We start from the raw sequence: 23,155 nt of genomic DNA, 5'->3' as shown, positions 1-23,155 counted from the left end.
ACTAACGTGCATGAAACCTAAATCTAAGTGATTACGTGCCTCACAGACATAATGCATTTACTTGTAGAAAGCTTGAAATGTTTACTTTTACATAAACCAATTCAAATAAAAAACTACTATTCTCTTTTTAAGTAATCTGTATGAAAGGTAGAAGATGTATGGTTTCTCCTGTATCACTTTATTACAAACCTTACACCTGTATTTATCTCACACTGTTTTATTTGCACCTAACTGTTATACGCCTATACTATACACTACCAGTCAAAGGTACTTTTTTAAAGAAAAATAATTATCTAATTTTGTGAAATAGGTTTACTATGTAAAAAAAACTGCTCACTTAAAAAAAAAAAAACTTTTAATAATAAAAAGTTTGGCTGGTAGTGTATGTGTTTTCTCCATGTTAGCTCTGTCTTTGTCAGATCATTGTGTTGCTCACATCTACTTGTTTTCTTTGCAGTTTCTGCTGTTCCCCGTTTTCCTGTGTTCAAGTTTCCTGCAAGTGATTTGGATATTGCACCCTCGACATCTTGACTTCTGTGTTTATTACTTTTGTTCCTAATAAAAAGTTTAACTGCACTCACAAGTGAAAGACAAGTTATTTTGTGTGATAGTTAAATATATTCAAAATACGCTTCAAACTAAATATATATGTATTTTGTCCTTTCATTTTTCCTTTATTCTTTCTGTTGTTTCCTCTCAGTCAACATCCGACTGAATGGCTCATTATGCGGCTCATTATGCAGGTCTTTGTCTTCTCAGGTGTAAATCACAGCATTATTCATGATGATTCACGCCTTCTCGCATACAGCCACTCTAAACAAAAAGTGTCTTCAAAAATTTAAATCTATATACTGTTTTGTGAAAACAAGTGAACTAGATGATTTTCACATCATTTGGTAGAAAAAAACCAAGCCTACCACATCCAATTCTCGAAAGTCCCGAGAATAAATATTCTGTATGTGTTAGATGACCTTATTTCAGTGACTTCAAAAATTTAGTTTTTCAAAATGCACGCATAAACATTGTTTTCTCAAAAACTTAAAAGTGTACATTCATGTTGCTTACATATTTTTGTAGTCCAATTTGTGCTAAATACAATGTATTTAGATTTAGGATATTAATATGTTTTTAACATACTGAAAAAAGCACAAATGTCAAGGCATGTCAAAACTTCTTCAGGGCCCCAAAACACCCCCGGGCCCCAGAGGGTTAATTCCCTACCTTAATGATGAATTTGACCTCATTTATGGAGGTGGTAGCGCAATCTGCCGGCCTTATAGAGCCTGGCAGGATGCGCTACCTTTGTGAAAAGCTAGTCTGGCCAGCATGGGGTGCTCTTTTCCTGTCATGTACCTATGGGATCAAAAGCCCTAATACAACGAGGCAGATTCCGGGCCTTGAAAAGGAGCAAATGTTTTTTTGAAACCTGAATCCAGCCCTTGTAAAAAGAAGCATCTTTCGGATGGGGCAATAAACTGGCCTCCTGACCTTTAGTGCTCATGAATTCCCCCCCTTAATTATGAATTTGACCTCATTTATGGAGGTGGTAGCGCATTCCGCTGGCCTTATAGAGCCTGGCAGGAAGCGCTACCTTTGTGAAAAACTAGTCTGGCCAGCAGGGAGGGCTCTTTCCCTGACATGTACTTATGGGTAAAAAAGTCCTAATACAACGAGGCAGATTCCAGGCCGTGAAAAGGAGCAAATGTTTGATGAAACCTTAATCCGGCAGCTGTAAAAATGAGCGTCCTTCGGATGAGGCAATAAACTGGCCTCCTGATCTTTTGTACTCATGAATTCCCCTCCTTAATTATGTATTTGTCCTCATTAATGGAGGTGGTAGCGCATTCCGCCGGCCTTATAGAGCCTGGCAGGATGCGCTACCTTTGTGAAAAACTAGTCTGGCCAGCAGGGGGGGCTCTTTCCCTGACATGTACCTATGGGGTCAAACGTCCTAATACAACGAGGCAGATTCCAGGCCGTGAAAAGGAGCGAATGTTTTTATGAAACCTTAATCAGGTCCCTGTAAAAAGGAGTGTCCTTCGCATGAGGCATTAAACTGGCCTCCTGACTTTCTGTGGTCATTAATTCTCTACCTTACTTATGAGTTTGACCTCATTTATGGAGGTGGTAGCGCATTCCGCCGGCCTGATTGAACCAGGCAGGATGCGCTACCCCTCTATCAGAGCAGCTTCATTTAACTGAATAGAACAAGTTCAACTGTTGCTTGCAGTAGTCAGATTCTGTTTGCTCTCAGAAGCTAAGCAGGCCCAAGTCTACTCTATGCAAGTATGGGAGACCCTTTGTGCAAAACTAGCTTCCTGCTGGAGATAGTTTTAGTCCAGCCAGCAGAGGTTGCTCATTCCCTGACATGTACTTTCGGTTCCAAAAGTCCAGATATACAAAAATGACTTCTGCGGTGGAAGGCTTTTGATGAAGCATTAAACCGCCCTATGTGAAAATGAGTATCCTTCGGATGAGGCATTAAACAGGCCTCCTGACTTTCTGTGGTCATTAATTCCCTACCTTAATGATGAATTTGACCTCATTTATGGAGGTGGTAGCGCAATCTGCCGGCCTTATAGAGCCTGGCAGGATGCGCTACCTTTGTGAAAAGCTAGTCTGGCCAGCATGGGGTGCTCTTTTCCTGTCATGTACCTATGGGATCAAAAGCCCTAATACAACGAGGCAGATTCCGGGCCTTGAAAAGGAGCAAATGTTTTTTTGAAACCTGAATCCAGCCCTTGTAAAAAGAAGCATCTTTCGGATGAGGCAATAAACTGGCCTCCTGACCTTTAGTGCTCATGAATTCCCCTCCTTAATTATGAATTTGACCTCATTTATGGAGGTGGTAGCGCATTCCGCTGGCCTTATAGAGCCTGGCAGGATGCGCTACCTTTGTGAAAAACTAGTCTGGCCAGCAGGGAGGGCTCTTTCCCTGACATGTACTTATGGGTAAAAAAGTCCTAATACAACGAGGCAGATTCCAGGCCGTGAAAAGGAGCAAATGTTTGATGAAACCTTAATCCGGTCCCTGTAAAAAGGAGTGTCCTTCGCATGAGGCATTAAACTGGCCTCCTGACTTTCTGTGGTCATTAATTCTCTACCTTACTTATGAGTTTGATCTCATTTATGGAGGTGGTAGCACATTCCGCCGGCCTGATTGAACCTGTCAGGATGCGCTACCCCTCTATCAGAGCAGCTTCATTCAATCAAAAAGAAACAGTTCAACTGTTACTTGCAGTAGTCAGATTCTGGTTACTCTCTAAAGCTAAGCAGGCCCAAGCCTGCTCTGTGCATGGATGGGAGGCCCTTTGTGGAAAACTAGTTTTCTGCTGTAGATAGTTTTAGTCCAGCCAGCAGGGGTTGCTCATTCCATGACATGTACTTTAGGTTCCAAAAGTCCAAGTATACAAAAATGAGCATTAAACCGCTCCATGTAAAAATGAGTGTCCTTCGGATGAGGCATTAAACAGGCCTCCTGACTTTCTGTGGTCATTAACTGCCTACCTTAATGATGAATTTGACCTCATTTATGGAGGTGGTAGCACAATCTGCCGGCCTTATAGAGCCTGGCGGGATGCGCTACCTTTGTGAAAAGCAAGTCTGGCCAGCATGGGGTGCTCTTTTCCTGTCATGTACCTATGGGATCAAAAGCCCTAATACAACGAGGCAGATTCCGGGCCTTGAAAAGGAGCAAATGTTTTTTTGAAACCTTAATCCAGCCCTTGTAAAAAAGAAGCATCTTTCGGATGAGGCAATAAACTGGCCTCCTGACCTTTAGTGCTCATGAATTCCCCTCCTTAATTATGAATTTGACCTCATTTATGGAGGTGGTAGCGCATTCCGCTGGCCTTATAGAGCCTGGCAGGATGCGCTACCTTTGTGAAAAACTAGTCTGGCCAACAGGGGGGGCTCTTTCCCTGACATGTACCTATGGATAAAAAAGTCCTAATACAACAAGGCAGATTCCAGGCCGTGAAAAGGAGAAAATGTTTGATGAAACCTTAATCCGGCAGCTGTAAAAAGGAGCGTCCTTCGGATGAGGCAATAAACTGGCCTCCTGACTTTCTGTGGTCATTAATTCCCTACCTTAATTATGAATTTGACCTCATTTATGGAGGTGGTAGCGCATTCCGCCGGCCTTATAGAGCCTGGCAGCATGCGCTACCTTTGTGAAAAACTAGTCTGGCCAGCAGGAAGGGCTCTTTCCCTGACATGTACTTATGGGTAAAAAAGTCCTAATACAACGAGGCAGATTCCAGGACGTGAAAAGGAGCAAATGTTTGATGAAACCTTAATCCAGCAGCAGTAGAAAGGAGCATCCTTTGCATGAGGCATTATACTGGCCCCCTAACTTTCTGTGGTCATTAATTCCCTACCTTAATGATGAATTTGACCTCATTTATGGAGGTGGTAGCGCATTCCGCCGGCCTGATTGAACCAGGCAGGATGCGCTACCCCTCTATCAGAGCAGCTTCATTTAACCGAAAAGAATAAGTTCAACTGTTGCTTGCAGTAGTCAGATTCTGGTTGCTCTCTGAAGCTAAGCAGGCCCAAGTCTACTCTATGCAAGTATGGGAGACCCTTTGTGCAAAACTAGCTTCCTGCTGGAGATAGTTTTAGTCCAGCCAGCAGAGGTTGCTCATTCCCTGACATGTACTTTTGGTTCCAAAAGTCCAGATATACAAAAATGACTTCTGCGGTGGAAGGCTTTTGATGAAGCATTAAACCGCCCTATGTAAAAATGAGTATCCTTCGGATGAGGCATTAAACAGGCCTCCTGACTTTCTGTGGTCATTAATTCCCTACCTTAATGATGAATTTGACCTCATTTATGGAGGTGGTAGCGCAATCTGCCGGCCTTATAGAGCCTGGCAGGATGCGCTACCTTTGTGAAAAGCTAGTCTGGCCAGCATGGGGTGCTCTTTTCCTGTCATGTACCTATGGGATCAAAAGCCCTAATACAACGAGGCAGATTCCGGGCCTTGAAAAGGAGCAAATGTTTTTTTGAAACCTGAATCCGGCAGCTGTAAAAAGGAGCGTCCTTCGGATGAGGCAATAAACTGGCCTCCTGATCTTTTGTACTCCTGAATTCCCCTCCTTAATTATGTATTTGACCTCATTTATGGAGGTGGTAGCGCATTCCGCCGGCCTTATAGAGCCTGGCAGGATGCGCTACCTTTGTGAAAAATTAGTCTGGCCAGCAGGGGGGGCTCTTTCCCTGACATGTACCTATGGGGTCAAACGTCCTAATACAACGAGGCAGATTCCAGGCCCTGAAAAGGAGCAAATGTTTTTATGAAACCTTAATCCGGTCCCTGTAAAAAGGAGTGTCCTTCGCATGAGGCATTAAACTGGCCTCCTGACTTTCTGTGGTCATTAATTCTCTACCTTACTTATGAGTTTGACCTCATTTATGGAGGTGGTAGCGCATTCCGCCGGCCTGATTGAACCAGGCAGGATGCGCTACCCCTCTATCAGAGCAGCTTCATTTAACCGAAAAGAGCAAGTTCAACTGTTGCTTGCAGTAGTCAGATTCTGGTTGCTCTCTGAAGCTAAGCAGGACCAAGTCTACTCTATGCAAGTATGGGAGACCCTTTGTGCAAAACTAGCTACCTGCTGGAGATAGTTTTAGTCCAGCCAGCAGAGGTTGCTCATTCCCTGACATGTACTTTCGGTTCCAAAAGTCCAGATCTACAAAAATGACTTCTGCGGTGGAAGGCTTTTGATGAAGCATTAAACCGCCCTATGTAAAAATGAGTATCCTTCGGATGAGGCATTAAACAGGCCTCCTGACTTTCTGTGGTCATTAATTCCCTACCTTAATGATGAATTTGACCTCATTTATGGAGGTGGTAGCGCAATCTGCCGGCCTTATAGAGCCTGGCAGGATGCGCTACCTTTGTGAAAAGCTAGTCTGGCCAGCATGGGGTGCTCTTTTCCTGTCATGTACCTATGGGATCAAAAGCCCTAATACAACGAGGCAGATTCCGGGCCTTGAAAAGGAGCAAATGTTTTTTTGAAACCTGAATCCAGCCCTTGTAAAAAGAAGCATCTTTCGGATGAGGCAATAAACTGGCCTCCTGACCTTTAGTGCTCATGAATTCCCCTCCTTAATTATGAATTTGACTTCATTTATGGAGGTGGTAGCGCATTCCGCTGGCCTTATAGAGCCTGGCAGGATGCGCTACCTTTGTGAAAAACTAGTCTGGCCAGCAGGGAGGGCTCTTTCCCTGACATGTACTTATGGGTAAAAAAGTCCTAATACAACGAGGCAGATTCCAGGCCGTGAAAAGGAGCAAATGTTTGATGAAACCTTAATCCGGCAGCTTTAAAAAGGAGCGTCCTTCGGATGAGGCAATAAACTGGCCTCCTGATCTTTTGTACTCATGAGTTCCCCTCCTTAATTATGTATTTGACCTCATTTATGGAGGTGGTAGCGCATTCCGCCGGCCTTATAGAGCCTGGCAGGATGCGCTACCTTTGTGAAAAACTAGTCTGGCCAGCAGGGGGGGGCTCTTTCCCTGACATGTACCTATGGGGTCAAACGTCCTAATACAACGAGGCAGATTCCAGGCCGTGAAAAGGAGCAAATGTTTTTATGAAACCTTAATCCGGTCCCTGTAAAAAGGAGTGTCCTTCGCATGAGGCATTAAACTGGCCTCCTGACTTTCTGTGGTCATTAATTCTCTACCTTACTTATGAGTTTGACCTCATTTATGGAGGTGGTAGCGCATTCCGCCGGCCTGATTGAACCAGGCAGGATGCGCTACCCCTCTATCAGAGCAGCTTCATTTAACCGAAAAGAACAAGTTCAACTGTTGCTTGCAGTAGTCAGATTCTGGTTGCTCTCTGAAGCTAAGCAGGCCCAAGTCTACTCTATGCAAGTATGGGAGACCCTTTGTGCAAAACTAGCTTCCTGCTGGAGGTAGTTTTAGTCCAGCCAGCAGAGGTTGCTCATTCCCTGACATGTACTTTCGGTTCCAAAAGTCCAGATCTACAAAAATGACTTCTGCGGTGGAAGGCTTTTGATGAAGCATTAAACCGCCCTATGTAAAAATGAGTATCCTTCGGATGAGGCATTAAACAGGCCTCCTGACTTTCTGTGGTCATTAATTCCCTACCTTAATGATGAATTTGACCTCATTTATGGAGGTGGTAGCGCAATCTGCCGGCCTTATAGAGCCTGGCAGGATGCGCTACCTTTGTGAAAAGCTAGTCTGGCCAGCATGGGGTGCTCTTTTCCTGTCATGTACCTATGGGATCAAAAGCCCTAATACAACGAGGCAGATTCCGGGCCTTGAAAAGGAGCAAATGTTTTTTTGAAACCTGAATCCAGCCCTTGTAAAAAGAAGCATCTTTCGGATGAGGCAATAAACTGACCTCCTGACCTTTAGTGCTCATGAATTCCCCTCCTTAATTATGAATTTGACCTCATTTATGGAGGTGGTAGCGCATTCCGCTGGCCTTATAGAGCCTGGCAGGATGCGCTACCTTTGTGAAAAACTAGTCTGGCCAGCAGGGAGGGCTCTTTCCCTGACATGTACTTATGGGTAAAAAAGTCCTAATACAACGAGGCAGATTCCAGGCCGTGAAAAGGAGCAAATGTTTGATGAAACCTTAATCCGGCAGCTGTAAAAATGAGCGTCCTTCGGATGAGGCAATAATCTGGCCTCCTGATCGTTTGTACTCATGAATTCCCCTCCTTAATTATGTATTTGACCTCATTTATGGAGGTGGTAGCGCATTCCGCCGGCCTTATAGAGCCTGGCAGGATGCGCTACCTTTGTGAAAAACTAGTCTGGCCAGCAGGGGGGGCTCTTTCCCTGACATGTACCTATGGGGTCAAACGTCCTAATACAACGAGGCAGATTCCAGGCCGTGAAAAGGAGCAAATGTTTTTCTGAAACCTTAATCCGGACCCTGTAAAAAGGAGTGTCCTTCACATGAGGCATTAAACTGGCCTCCTGACTTTCTGTGGTCATTAATTCCCTACCTTAATTATGAATTTGACCTCATTTATGGAGGTGGTAGCACATTCCGCCGGCCTGATTGAACCTGTCAGGATGCGCTACCCCTCTATCAGAGCAGCTTCATTCAATCAAAAAGAAAAAGTTCAACTGTTACTTGCAGTAGTCAGATTCTGGTTACTCTCTAAAGCTAAGCAGGCCCAAGCCTGCTCTGTGCATGGATGGGAGGCCCTTTGTGGAAAACTAGTTTTCTGCTGTAGATAGTTTTAGTCCAGCCAGCAGGGGTTGCTCATTCCATGACATGTACTTTAGGTTCCAAAAGTCCAAGTATACAAAAATGAGCATTAAACCGCCCCATGTAAAAATGAGTGTCCTTCGGATGAGGCATTAAACAGGCCTCCTGACTTTCTGTGGTCATTAACTGCCTACCTTAATGATGAATTTGACCTCATTTATGGAGGTGGTAGCACAATCTGCCGGCCTTATAGAGCCTGGCGGGATGCGCTACCTTTGTGAAAAGCAAGTCTGGCCAGCATGGGGTGCTCTTTTCCTGTCATGTACCTATGGGATCAAAAGCCCTAATACAACGAGGCAGATTCCGGGCCTTGAAAAGGAGCAAATGTTTTTTTGAAACCTTAATCCAGCCCTTGTAAAAAAGAAGCATCTTTCGGATGAGGCAATAAACTGGCCTCCTGACCTTTAGTGCTCATGAATTCCCCTCCTTAATTATGAATTTGACCTCATTTATGGAGGTGGTAGCGCATTCCGCTGGCCTTATAGAGCCTGGCAGGATGCGCTACCTTTGTGAAAAACTAGTCTGGCCAACAGGGGGGGCTCTTTCCCTGACATGTACCTATGGATAAAAAAGTCCTAATACAACAAGGCAGATTCCAGGCCGTGAAAAGGAGAAAATGTTTGATGAAACCTTAATCCGGCAGCTGTAAAAAGGAGCGTCCTTCGGATGAGGCAATAAACTGGCCTCCTGACTTTCTGTGGTCATTAATTCCCTACCTTAATTATGAATTTGACCTCATTTATGGAGGTGGTAGCGCATTCCGCCGGCCTTATAGAGCCTGGCAGCATGCGCTACCTTTGTGAAAAACTAGTCTGGCCAGCAGGAAGGGCTCTTTCCCTGACATGTACTTATGGGTAAAAAAGTCCTAATACAACGAGGCAGATTCCAGGACGTGAAAAGGAGCAAATGTTTGATGAAACCTTAATCCAGCAGCAGTAGAAAGGAGCATCCTTTGCATGAGGCATTATACTGGCCCCCTAACTTTCTGTGGTCATTAATTCCCTACCTTAATGATGAATTTGACCTCATTTATGGAGGTGGTAGCGCATTCCGCCGGCCTGATTGAACCAGGCAGGATGCGCTACCCCTCTATCAGAGCAGCTTCATTTAACCGAAAAGAATAAGTTCAACTGTTGCTTGCAGTAGTCAGATTCTGGTTGCTCTCTGAAGCTAAGCAGGCCCAAGTCTACTCTATGCAAGTATGGGAGACCCTTTGTGCAAAACTAGCTTCCTGCTGGAGATAGTTTTAGTCCAGCCAGCAGAGGTTGCTCATTCCCTGACATGTACTTTTGGTTCCAAAAGTCCAGATATACAAAAATGACTTCTGCGGTGGAAGGCTTTTGATGAAGCATTAAACCGCCCTATGTAAAAATGAGTATCCTTCGGATGAGGCATTAAACAGGCCTCCTGACTTTCTGTGGTCATTAATTCCCTACCTTAATGATGAATTTGACCTCATTTATGGAGGTGGTAGCGCAATCTGCCGGCCTTATAGAGCCTGGCAGGATGCGCTACCTTTGTGAAAAGCTAGTCTGGCCAGCATGGGGTGCTCTTTTCCTGTCATGTACCTATGGGATCAAAAGCCCTAATACAACGAGGCAGATTCCGGGCCTTGAAAAGGAGCAAATGTTTTTTTGAAACCTGAATCCGGCAGCTGTAAAAAGGAGCGTCCTTCGGATGAGGCAATAAACTGGCCTCCTGATCTTTTGTACTCCTGAATTCCCCTCCTTAATTATGTATTTGACCTCATTTATGGAGGTGGTAGCGCATTCCGCCGGCCTTATAGAGCCTGGCAGGATGCGCTACCTTTGTGAAAAATTAGTCTGGCCAGCAGGGGGGGCTCTTTCCCTGACATGTACCTATGGGGTCAAACGTCCTAATACAACGAGGCAGATTCCAGGCCCTGAAAAGGAGCAAATGTTTTTATGAAACCTTAATCCGGTCCCTGTAAAAAGGAGTGTCCTTCGCATGAGGCATTAAACTGGCCTCCTGACTTTCTGTGGTCATTAATTCTCTACCTTACTTATGAGTTTGACCTCATTTATGGAGGTGGTAGCGCATTCCGCCGGCCTGATTGAACCAGGCAGGATGCGCTACCCCTCTATCAGAGCAGCTTCATTTAACCGAAAAGAGCAAGTTTAACTGTTGCTTGCAGTAGTCAGATTCTGGTTGCTCTCTGAAGCTAAGCAGGACCAAGTCTACTCTATGCAAGTATGGGAGACCCTTTGTGCAAAACTAGCTACCTGCTGGAGATAGTTTTAGTCCAGCCAGCAGAGGTTGCTCATTCCCTGACATGTACTTTCGGTTCCAAAAGTCCAGATCTACAAAAATGACTTCTGCGGTGGAAGGCTTTTGATGAAGCATTAAACCGCCCTATGTAAAAATGAGTATCCTTCGGATGAGGCATTAAACAGGCCTCCTGACTTTCTGTGGTCATTAATTCCCTACCTTAATGATGAATTTGACCTCATTTATGGAGGTGGTAGCGCAATCTGCCGGCCTTATAGAGCCTGGCAGGATGCGCTACCTTTGTGAAAAGCTAGTCTGGCCAGCATGGGGTGCTCTTTTCCTGTCATGTACCTATGGGATCAAAAGCCCTAATACAACGAGGCAGATTCCGGGCCTTGAAAAGGAGCAAATGTTTTTTTTAAACCTGAATCCAGCCCTTGTAAAAAGAAGCATCTTTCGGATGAGGCAATAAACTGACCTCCTGACCTTTAGTGCTCATGAATTCCCCTCCTTAATTATGAATTTGACCTCATTTATGGAGGTGGTAGCGCATTCCGCTGGCCTTATAGAGCCTGGCAGGATGCGCTACCTTTGTGAAAAACTAGTCTGGCCAGCAGGGAGGGCTCTTTCCCTGACATGTACTTATGGGTAAAAAAGTCCTAATACAACGAGGCAGATTCCAGGCCGTGAAAAGGAGCAAATGTTTGATGAAACCTTAATCCGGCAGCTGTAAAAATGAGCGTCCTTCGGATGAGGCAATAATCTGGCCTCCTGATCGTTTGTACTCATGAATTCCCCTCCTTAATTATGTATTTGACCTCATTTATGGAGGTGGTAGCGCATTCCGCCGGCCTTATAGAGCCTGGCAGGATGCGCTACCTTTGTGAAAAACTAGTCTGGCCAGCAGGGGGGGCTCTTTCCCTGACATGTACCTATGGGGTCAAACGTCCTAATACAACGAGGCAGATTCCAGGCCGTGAAAAGGAGCAAATGTTTTTCTGAAACCTTAATCCGGACCCTGTAAAAAGGAGTGTCCTTCACATGAGGCATTAAACTGGCCTCCTGACTTTCTGTGGTCATTAATTCCCTACCTTAATTATGAATTTGACCTCATTTATGGAGGTGGTAGCACATTCCGCCGGCCTGATTGAACCTGTCAGGATGCGCTACCCCTCTATCAGAGCAGCTTCATTCAATCAAAAAGAAAAAGTTCAACTGTTACTTGCAGTAGTCAGATTCTGGTTACTCTCTAAAGCTAAGCAGGCCCAAGCCTGCTCTGTGCATGGATGGGAGGCCCTTTGTGGAAAACTAGTTTTCTGCTGTAGATAGTTTTAGTCCAGCCAGCAGGGGTTGCTCATTCCATGACATGTACTTTAGGTTCCAAAAGTCCAAGTATACAAAAATGAGCATTAAACCGCCCCATGTAAAAATGAGTGTCCTTCGGATGAGGCATTAAACAGGCCTCCTGACTTTCTGTGGTCATTAACTGCCTACCTTAATGATGAATTTGACCTCATTTATGGAGGTGGTAGCACAATCTGCCGGCCTTATAGAGCCTGGCGGGATGCGCTACCTTTGTGAAAAGCAAGTCTGGCCAGCATGGGGTGCTCTTTTCCTGTCATGTACCTATGGGATCAAAAGCCCTAATACAACGAGGCAGATTCCGGGCCTTGAAAAGGAGCAAATGTTTTTTTGAAACCTTAATCCAGCCCTTGTAAAAAAGAAGCATCTTTCGGATGAGGCAATAAACTGGCCTCCTGACCTTTAGTGCTCATGAATTCCCCTCCTTAATTATGAATTTGACCTCATTTATGGAGGTGGTAGCGCATTCCGCTGGCCTTATAGAGCCTGGCAGGATGCGCTACCTTTGTGAAAAACTAGTCTGGCCAACAGGGGGGGCTCTTTCCCTGACATGTACCTATGGATAAAAAAGTCCTAATACAACAAGGCAGATTCCAGGCCGTGAAAAGGAGAAAATGTTTGATGAAACCTTAATCCGGCAGCTGTAAAAAGGAGCGTCCTTCGGATGAGGCAATAAACTGGCCTCCTGACTTTCTGTGGTCATTAATTCCCTACCTTAATTATGAATTTGACCTCATTTATGGAGGTGGTAGCGCATTCCGCCGGCCTTATAGAGCCTGGCAGCATGCGCTACCTTTGTGAAAAACTAGTCTGGCCAGCAGGAAGGGCTCTTTCCCTGACATGTACTTATGGGTAAAAAAGTCCTAATACAACGAGGCAGATTCCAGGACGTGAAAAGGAGCAAATGTTTGATGAAACCTTAATCCAGCAGCAGTAGAAAGGAGCATCCTTTGCATGAGGCATTATACTGGCCCCCTAACTTTCTGTGGTCATTAATTCCCTACCTTAATGATGAATTTGACCTCATTTATGGAGGTGGTAGCGCATTCCGCCGGCCTGATTGAACCAGGCAGGATGCGCTACCCCTCTATCAGAGCAGCTTCATTTAACCGAAAAGAATAAGTTCAACTGTTGCTTGCAGTAGTCAGATTCTGGTTGCTCTCTGAAGCTAAGCAGGCCCAAGTCTACTCTATGCAAGTATGGGAGACCCTTTGTGCAAAACTAGCTTCCTGCTGGAGATAGTTTTAGTCCAGCCAGCAGAGGTTGCTCATTCCCTGACATGTACTTTTGGTTCCAAAAGTCCAGATATACAAAAATGACTTCTGCGGTGGAAGGCTTTTGATGAAGCATTAAACCGCCCTATGTAAAAATGAGTATCCTTCGGATGAGGCATTAAACAGGCCTCCTGACTTTCTGTGGTCATTAATTCCCTACCTTAATGATGAATTTGACCTCATTTATGGAGGTGGTAGCGCAATCTGCCGGCCTTATAGAGCCTGGCAGGATGCGCTACCTTTGTGAAAAGCTAGTCTGGCCAGCATGGGGTGCTCTTTTCCTGTCATGTACCTATGGGATCAAAAGCCCTAATACAACGAGGCAGATTCCGGGCCTTGAAAAGGAGCAAATGTTTTTTTGAAACCTGAATCCGGCAGCTGTAAAAAGGAGCGTCCTTCGGATGAGGCAATAAACTGGCCTCCTGATCTTTTGTACTCCTGAATTCCCCTCCTTAATTATGTATTTGACCTCATTTATGGAGGTGGTAGCGCATTCCGCCGGCCTTATAGAGCCTGGCAGGATGCGCTACCTTTGTGAAAAATTAGTCTGGCCAGCAGGGGGGGCTCTTTCCCTGACATGTACCTATGGGGTCAAACGTCCTAATACAACGAGGCAGATTCCAGGCCCTGAAAAGGAGCAAATGTTTTTATGAAACCTTAATCCGGTCCCTGTAAAAAGGAGTGTCCTTCGCATGAGGCATTAAACTGGCCTCCTGACTTTCTGTGGTCATTAATTCTCTACCTTACTTATGAGTTTGACCTCATTTATGGAGGTGGTAGCGCATTCCGCCGGCCTGATTGAACCAGGCAGGATGCGCTACCCCTCTATCAGAGCAGCTTCATTTAACCGAAAAGAGCAAGTTTAACTGTTGCTTGCAGTAGTCAGATTCTGGTTGCTCTCTGAAGCTAAGCAGGACCAAGTCTACTCTATGCAAGTATGGGAGACCCTTTGTGCAAAACTAGCTACCTGCTGGAGATAGTTTTAGTCCAGCCAGCAGAGGTTGCTCATTCCCTGACATGTACTTTCGGTTCCAAAAGTCCAGATCTACAAAAATGACTTCTGCGGTGGAAGGCTTTTGATGAAGCATTAAACCGCCCTATGTAAAAATGAGTATCCTTCGGATGAGGCATTAAACAGGCCTCCTGACTTTCTGTGGTCATTAATTCCCTACCTTAATGATGAATTTGACCTCATTTATGGAGGTGGTAGCGCAATCTGCCGGCCTTATAGAGCCTGGCAGGATGCGCTACCTTTGTGAAAAGCTAGTCTGGCCAGCATGGGGTGCTCTTTTCCTGTCATGTACCTATGGGATCAAAAGCCCTAATACAACGAGGCAGATTCCGGGCCTTGAAAAGGAGCAAATGTTTTTTTGAAACCTGAATCCAGCCCTTGTAAAAAGAAGCATCTTTCGGATGAGGCAATAAACTGGCCTCCTGACCTTTAGTGCTCATGAATTCCCCTCCTTAATTATGAATTTGACCTCATTTATGGAGGTGGTAGCGCATTCCGCTGGCCTTATAGAGCCTGGCAGGATGCGCTACCTTTGTGAAAAACTAGTCTGGCCAGCAGGGAGGGCTCTTTCCCTGACATGTACTTATGGGTAAAAAAGTCCTAATACAACGAGGCAGATTCCAGGCCGTGAAAAGGAGCAAATGTTTGATGAAACCTTAATCCGGCAGCTTTAAAAAGGAGCGTCCTTCGGATGAGGCAATAAACTGGCCTCCTGATCTTTTGTACTCATGAGTTCCCCTCCTTAATTATGTATTTGACCTCATTTATGGAGGTGGTAGCGCATTCCGCCGGCCTTATAGAGCCTGGCAGGATGCGCTACCTTTGTGAAAAACTAGTCTGGCCAGCAGGGGGGGGCTCTTTCCCTGACATGTACCTATGGGGTCAAACGTCCTAATACAACGAGGCAGATTCCAGGCCGTGAAAAGGAGCAAATGTTTTTATGAAACCTTAATCCGGTCCCTGTAAAAAGGAGTGTCCTTCGCATGAGGCATTAAACTGGCCTCCTGACTTTCTGTGGTCATTAATTCTCTACCTTACTTATGAGTTTGACCTCATTTATGGAGGTGGTAGCGCATTCCGCCGGCCTGATTGAACCAGGCAGGATGCGCTACCCCTCTATCAGAGCAGCTTCATTTAACCGAAAAGAACAAGTTCAACTGTTGCTTGCAGTAGTCAGATTCTGGTTGCTCTCTGAAGCTAAGCAGGCCCAAGTCTACTCTATGCAAGTATGGGAGACCCTTTGTGCAAAACTAGCTTCCTGCTGGAGGTAGTTTTAGTCCAGCCAGCAGAGGTTGCTCATTCCCTGACATGTACTTTCGGTTCCAAAAGTCCAGATCTACAAAAATGACTTCTGCGGTGGAAGGCTTTTGATGAAGCATTAAACCGCCCTATGTAAAAATGAGTATCCTTCGGATGAGGCATTAAACAGGCCTCCTGACTTTCTGTGGTCATTAATTCCCTACCTTAATGATGAATTTGACCTCATTTATGGAGGTGGTAGCGCAATCTGCCGGCCTTATAGAGCCTGGCAGGATGCGCTACCTTTGTGAAAAGCTAGTCTGGCCAGCATGGGGTGCTCTTTTCCTGTCATGTACCTATGGGATCAAAAGCCCTAATACAACGAGGCAGATTCCGGGCCTTGAAAAGGAGCAAATGTTTTTTTGAAACCTGAATCCAGCCCTTGTAAAAAGAAGCATCTTTCGGATGAGGCAATAAACTGACCTCCTGACCTTTAGTGCTCATGAATTCCCCTCCTTAATTATGAATTTGACCTCATTTATGGAGGTGGTAGCGCATTCCGCTGGCCTTATAGAGCCTGGCAGGATGCGCTACCTTTGTGAAAAACTAGTCTGGCCAGCAGGGAGGGCTCTTTCCCTGACATGTACTTATGGGTAAAAAAGTCCTAATACAACGAGGCAGATTCCAGGCCGTGAAAAGGAGCAAATGTTTGATGAAACCTTAATCCGGCAGCTGTAAAAATGAGCGTCCTTCGGATGAGGCAATAATCTGGCCTCCTGATCGTTTGTACTCATGAATTCCCCTCCTTAATTATGTATTTGACCTCATTTATGGAGGTGGTAGCGCATTCCGCCGGCCTTATAGAGCCTGGCAGGATGCGCTACCTTTGTGAAAAACTAGTCTGGCCAGCAGGGGGGGCTCTTTCCCTGACATGTACCTATGGGGTCAAACGTCCTAATACAACGAGGCAGATTCCAGGCCGTGAAAAGGAGCAAATGTTTTTCTGAAACCTTAATCCGGACCCTGTAAAAAGGAGTGTCCTTCACATGAGGCATTAAACTGGCCTCCTGACTTTCTGTGGTCATTAATTCCCTACCTTAATTATGAATTTGACCTCATTTATGGAGGTGGTAGCACATTCCGCCGGCCTGATTGAACCTGTCAGGATGCGCTACCCCTCTATCAGAGCAGCTTCATTCAATCAAAAAGAAAAAGTTCAACTGTTACTTGCAGTAGTCAGATTCTGGTTACTCTCTAAAGCTAAGCAGGCCCAAGCCTGCTCTGTGCATGGATGGGAGGCCCTTTGTGGAAAACTAGTTTTCTGCTGTAGATAGTTTTAGTCCAGCCAGCAGGGGTTGCTCATTCCATGACATGTACTTTAGGTTCCAAAAGTCCAAGTATACAAAAATGAGCATTAAACCGCCCCATGTAAAAATGAGTGTCCTTCGGATGAGGCATTAAACAGGCCTCCTGACTTTCTGTGGTCATTAACTGCCTACCTTAATGATGAATTTGACCTCATTTATGGAGGTGGTAGCACAATCTGCCGGCCTTATAGAGCCTGGCGGGATGCGCTACCTTTGTGAAAAGCAAGTCTGGCCAGCATGGGGTGCTCTTTTCCTGTCATGTACCTATGGGATCAAAAGCCCTAATACAACGAGGCAGATTCCGGGCCTTGAAAAGGAGCAAATGTTTTTTTGAAACCTTAATCCAGCCCTTGTAAAAAAGAAGCATCTTTCGGATGAGGCAATAAACTGGCCTCCTGACCATTAGTGCTCATGAATTCCCCTCCTTAATTATGAATTTGACCTCATTTATGGAGGTGGTAGCGCATTCCGCTGGCCTTATAGAGCCTGGCAGGATGCGCTACCTTTGTGAAAAACTAGTCTGGCCAACAGGGGGGGCTCTTTCCCTGACATGTACCTATGGATAAAAAAGTCCTAATACAACAAGGCAGATTCCAGGCCGTGAAAAGGAGAAAATGTTTGATGAAACCTTAATCCGGCAGCTGTAAAAAGGAGCGTCCTTCGGATGAGGCAATAAACTGGCCTCCTGACTTTCTGTGGTCATTAATTCCCTACCTTAATTATGAATTTGACCTCATTTATGGAGGTGGTAGCGCATTCCGCCGGCCTTATAGAGCCTGGCAGCATGCGCTACCTTTGTGAAAAACTAGTCTGGCCAGCAGGGAGGGCTCTTTCCCTGACATGTACTTATGGGTAAAAAAGTCCTAATACAACGAGGCAGATTCCAGGACGTGAAAAGGAGCAAATGTTTGATGAAACCTTAATCCAGCAGCAGTAGAAAGGAGCATCCTTCGCATGAGGCATTATACTGGCCCCCTAACTTTCTGTGGTCATTAATTCCCTACCTTAATGATGAATTTGACCTCATTTATGGAGGTGGTAGCGCATTCCGCCGGCCTGATTGAACCAGGCAGGATGCGCTACCCCTCTATCAGAGCAGCTTCATTTAGCCGAATAGAACAAGTTCAACTGTTGCTTGCAGTAGTCAGATTCTGTTTGCTCTCAGAAGCTAAGCAGGCCCAAGTCTACTCTATGCAAGTATGGGAGACCCTTTGTGCAAAACTAGCTTCCTTCTGGAGATAGTTTTAGTCCAGCCAGCAGAGGTTGCTCATTCCCTGACATGTACTTTCGGTTCCAAAAGTCCAGATATACAAAAATGACTTCTGCGGTGGAAGGCTTTTGATGAAGCATTAAACCGCCCTATGTAAAAATGAGTATCCTTCGGATGAGGCATTAAACAGGCCTCCTGACTTTCTGTGGTCATTAATTCCCTACCTTAATGATGAATTTGACCTCATTTATGGAGGTGGTAGCGCAATCTGCCGGCTTTATAGAGCCTGGCAGGATGCGCTACCTTTGTGAAAAGCTAGTCTGGCCAGCATGGGGTGCTCTTTTCCTGTCATGTACCTATGGGATCAAAAGCCCTAATACAACGAGGCAGATTCCGGGCCTTGAAAAGGAGCAAATGTTTTTTTGAAACCTGAATCCAGCCCTTGTAAAAAGAAGCATCTTTCGGATGGGGCAATAAACTGGCCTCCTGACCTTTAGTGCTCATGAATTCCCCCCCTTAATTATGAATTTGACCTCATTTATGGAGGTGGTAGCGCATTCCGCTGGCCTTATAGAGCCTGGCAGGATGCGCTACCTTTGTGAAAAACTAGTCTGGCCAGCAGGGAGGGCTCTTTCCCTGACATGTACTTATGGGTAAAAAAGTCCTAATACAACGAGGCAGATTCCAGGCCGTGAAAAGGAGCAAATGTTTGATGAAACCTTAATCCGGCAGCTGTAAAAATGAGCGTCCTTCGGATGAGGCAATAAACTGGCCTCCTGATCTTTTGTACTCATGAATTCCCCTCCTTAATTATGTATTTGTCCTCATTAATGGAGGTGGTAGCGCATTCCGCCGGCCTTATAGAGCCTGGCAGGATGCGCTACCTTTGTGAAAAACTAGTCTGGCCAGCAGGGGGGGCTCTTTCCCTGACATGTACCTATGGGGTCAAACGTCCTAATACAACGAGGCAGATTCCAGGCCGTGAAAAGGAGCGAATGTTTTTATGAAACCTTAATCAGGTCCCTGTAAAAAGGAGTGTCCTTCGCATGAGGCATTAAACTGGCCTCCTGACTTTCTGTGGTCATTAATTCTCTACCTTACTTATGAGTTTGACCTCATTTATGGAGGTGGTAGCGCATTCCGCCGGCCTGATTGAACCAGGCAGGATGCGCTACCCCTCTATCAGAGCAGCTTCATTTAACCGAATAGAACAAGTTCAACTGTTGCTTGCAGTAGTCAGATTCTGTTTGCTCTCAGAAGCTAAGCAGGCCCAAGTCTACTCTATGCAAGTATGGGAGACCCTTTGTGCAAAACTAGCTTCCTGCTGGAGATAGTTTTAGTCCAGCCAGCAGAGGTTGCTCATTCCCTGACATGTACTTTCGGTTCCAAAAGTCCAGATATACAAAAATGACTTCTGCGGTGGAAGGCTTTTGATGAAGCATTAAACCGCCCTATGTAAAAATGAGTATCCTTCGGATGAGGCATTAAACAGGCCTCCTGACTTTCTGTGGTCATTAATTCCCTACCTTAATGATGAATTTGACCTCATTTATGGAGGTGGTAGCGCAATCTGCCGGCCTTATAGAGCCTGGCAGGATGCGCTACCTTTGTGAAAAGCTAGTCTGGCCAGCATGGGGTGCTCTTTTCCTGTCATGTACCTATGGGATCAAAAGCCCTAATACAACGAGGCAGATTCCGGGCCTTGAAAAGGAGCAAATGTTTTTTTGAAACCTGAATCCAGCCCTTGTAAAAAGAAGCATCTTTCGGATGAGGCAATAAACTGGCCTCCTGACCTTTAGTGCTCATGAATTCCCCTCCTTAATTATGAATTTGACCTCATTTATGGAGGTGGTAGCGCATTCCGCTGGCCTTATAGAGCCTGGCAGGATGCGCTACCTTTGTGAAAAACTAGTCTGGCCAGCAGGGAGGGCTCTTTCCCTGACATGTACTTATGGGTAAAAAAGTCCTAATACAACGAGGCAGATTCCAGGCCGTGAAAAGGAGCAAATGTTTGATGAAACCTTAATCCGGTCCCTGTAAAAAGGAGTGTCCTTCGCATGAGGCATTAAACTGGCCTCCTGACTTTCTGTGGTCATTAATTCTCTACCTTACTTATGAGTTTGATCTCATTTATGGAGGTGGTAGCACATTCCGCCGGCCTGATTGAACCTGTCAGGATGCGCTACCCCTCTATCAGAGCAGCTTCATTCAATCAAAAAGAAACAGTTCAACTGTTACTTGCAGTAGTCAGATTCTGGTTACTCTCTAAAGCTAAGCAGGCCCAAGCCTGCTCTGTGCATGGATGGGAGGCCCTTTGTGGAAAACTAGTTTTCTGCTGTAGATAGTTTTAGTCCAGCCAGCAGGGGTTGCTCATTCCATGACATGTACTTTAGGTTCCAAAAGTCCAAGTATACAAAAATGAGCATTAAACCGCCCCATGTAAAAATGAGTGTCCTTCGGATGAGGCATTAAACAGGCCTCCTGACTTTCTGTGGTCATTAACTGCCTACCTTAATGATGAATTTGACCTCATTTATGGAGGTGGTAGCACAATCTGCCGGCCTTATAGAGCCTGGCGGGATGCGCTACCTTTGTGAAAAGCAAGTCTGGCCAGCATGGGGTGCTCTTTTCCTGTCATGTACCTATGGGATCAAAAGCCCTAATACAACGAGGCAGATTCCGGGCCTTGAAAAGGAGCAAATGTTTTTTTGAAACCTTAATCCAGCCCTTGTAAAAAAGAAGCATCTTTCGGATGAGGCAATAAACTGGCCTCCTGACCTTTAGTGCTCATGAATTCCCCTCCTTAATTATGAATTTGACCTCATTTATGGAGGTGGTAGCGCATTCCGCTGGCCTTATAGAGCCTGGCAGGATGCGCTACCTTTGTGAAAAACTAGTCTGGCCAACAGGGGGGGCTCTTTCCCTGACATGTACCTATGGATAAAAAAGTCCTAATACAACAAGGCAGATTCCAGGCCGTGAAAAGGAGAAAATGTTTGATGAAACCTTAATCCGGCAGCTGTAAAAAGGAGCGTCCTTCGGATGAGGCAATAAACTGGCCTCCTGACTTTCTGTGGTCATTAATTCCCTACCTTAATTATGAATTTGACCTCATTTATGGAGGTGGTAGCGCATTCCGCCGGCCTTATAGAGCCTGGCAGCATGCGCTACCTTTGTGAAAAACTAGTCTGGCCAGCAGGAAGGGCTCTTTCCCTGACATGTACTTATGGGTAAAAAAGTCCTAATACAACGAGGCAGATTCCAGGACGTGAAAAGGAGCAAATGTTTGATGAAACCTTAATCCAGCAGCAGTAGAAAGGAGCATCCTTTGCATGAGGCATTATACTGGCCCCCTAACTTTCTGTGGTCATTAATTCCCTACCTTAATGATGAATTTGACCTCATTTATGGAGGTGGTAGCGCATTCCGCCGGCCTGATTGAACCAGGCAGGATGCGCTACCCCTCTATCAGAGCAGCTTCATTTAACCGAAAAGAACAAGTTCAACTGTTGCTTGCAGTAGTCAGATTCTTGTTGCTCTCTGAAGCTAAGCAGGCCCAAGTCTACTCTATGCAAGTATGGGAGACCCTTTGTGCAAAACTGGCTTCCTGCTGGAGATAGTTTTAGTCCAGCCAGCAGAGGTTGCTCATTCCCTGACATGTACTTTTGGTTCCAAAAGTCCAGATATACAAAAATGACTTCTGCGGTGGAAGGCTTTTGATGAAGCATTAAACCGCCCTATGTAAAAATGAGTATCCTTCGGATGAGGCATTAAACAGGCCTCCTGACTTTCTGTGGTCATTAATTCCCTACCTTAATGATGAATTTGACCTCATTTATGGAGGTGGTAGCGCAATCTGCCGGCCTTATAGAGCCTGGCAGGATGCGCTACCTTTGTGAAAAGCTAGTCTGGCCAGCATGGGGTGCTCTTTTCCTGTCATGTACCTATGGGATCAAAAGCCCTAATACAACGAGGCAGATTCCGGGCCTTGAAAAGGAGCAAATGTTTTTTTGAAACCTGAATCCGGCAGCTGTAAAAAGGAGCGTCCTTCGGATGAGGCAATAAACTGGCCTCCTGATCTTTTGTACTCATGAATTCCCCTCCTTAATTATGTATTTGACCTCATTTATGGAGGTGGTAGCGCATTCCGCCGGCCTTATAGAGCCTGGCAGGATGCGCTACCTTTGTGAAAAATTAGTCTGGCCAGCAGGGGGGGCTCTTTCCCTGACATGTACCTATGGGGTCAAACGTCCTAATACAACGAGGCAGATTCCAGGCCCTGAAAAGGAGCAAATGTTTTTATGAAACCTTAATCCGGTCCCTGTAAAAAGGAGTGTCCTTCGCATGAGGCATTAAACTGGCCTCCTGACTTTCTGTGGTCATTAATTCTCTACCTTACTTATGAGTTTGACCTCATTTATGGAGGTGGTAGCGCATTCCGCCGGCCTGATTGAACCAGGCAGGATGCGCTACCCCTCTATCAGAGCAGCTTCATTTAACCGAAATGAGCAAGTTCAACTGTTGCTTGCAGTAGTCAGATTCTGGTTGCTCTCTGAAGCTAAGCAGGCCCAAGTCTACTCTATGCAAGTATGGGAGACCCTTTGTGCAAAACTAGCTTCCTTCTGGAGATAGTTTTAGTCCAGCCAGCAGAGGTTGCTCATTCCCTGACATGTACTTTCGGTTCCAAAAGTCCAGATATACAAAAATGACTTCTGCGGTGGAAGGCTTTTGATGAAGCATTAAACCGCCCTATGTAAAAATGAGTATCCTTCGGATGAGGCATTAAACAGGCCTCCTGACTTTCTGTGGTCATTAATTCCCTACCTTAATGATGAATTTGACCTCATTTATGGAGGTGGTAGCGCAATCTGCCGGCTTTATAGAGCCTGGCAGGATGCGCTACCTTTGTGAAAAGCTAGTCTGGCCAGCATGGGGTGCTCTTTTCCTGTCATGTACCTATGGGATCAAAAGCCCTAATACAACGAGGCAGATTCCGGGCCTTGAAAAGGAGCAAATGTTTTTTTGAAACCTGAATCCAGCCCTTGTAAAAAGAAGCATCTTTCGGATGGGGCAATAAACTGGCCTCCTGACCTTTAGTGCTCATGAATTCCCCCCCTTAATTATGAATTTGACCTCATTTATGGAGGTGGTAGCGCATTCCGCTGGCCTTATAGAGCCTGGCAGGATGCGCTACCTT

This window comes from Garra rufa, chromosome 14 (genome assembly GCF_049309525.1).
Source record: "Garra rufa chromosome 14, GarRuf1.0, whole genome shotgun sequence".
NCBI lineage: Eukaryota > Metazoa > Chordata > Actinopteri > Cypriniformes > Cyprinidae > Garra > Garra rufa.
This window is presented reverse-complemented; position numbering follows the sequence as displayed.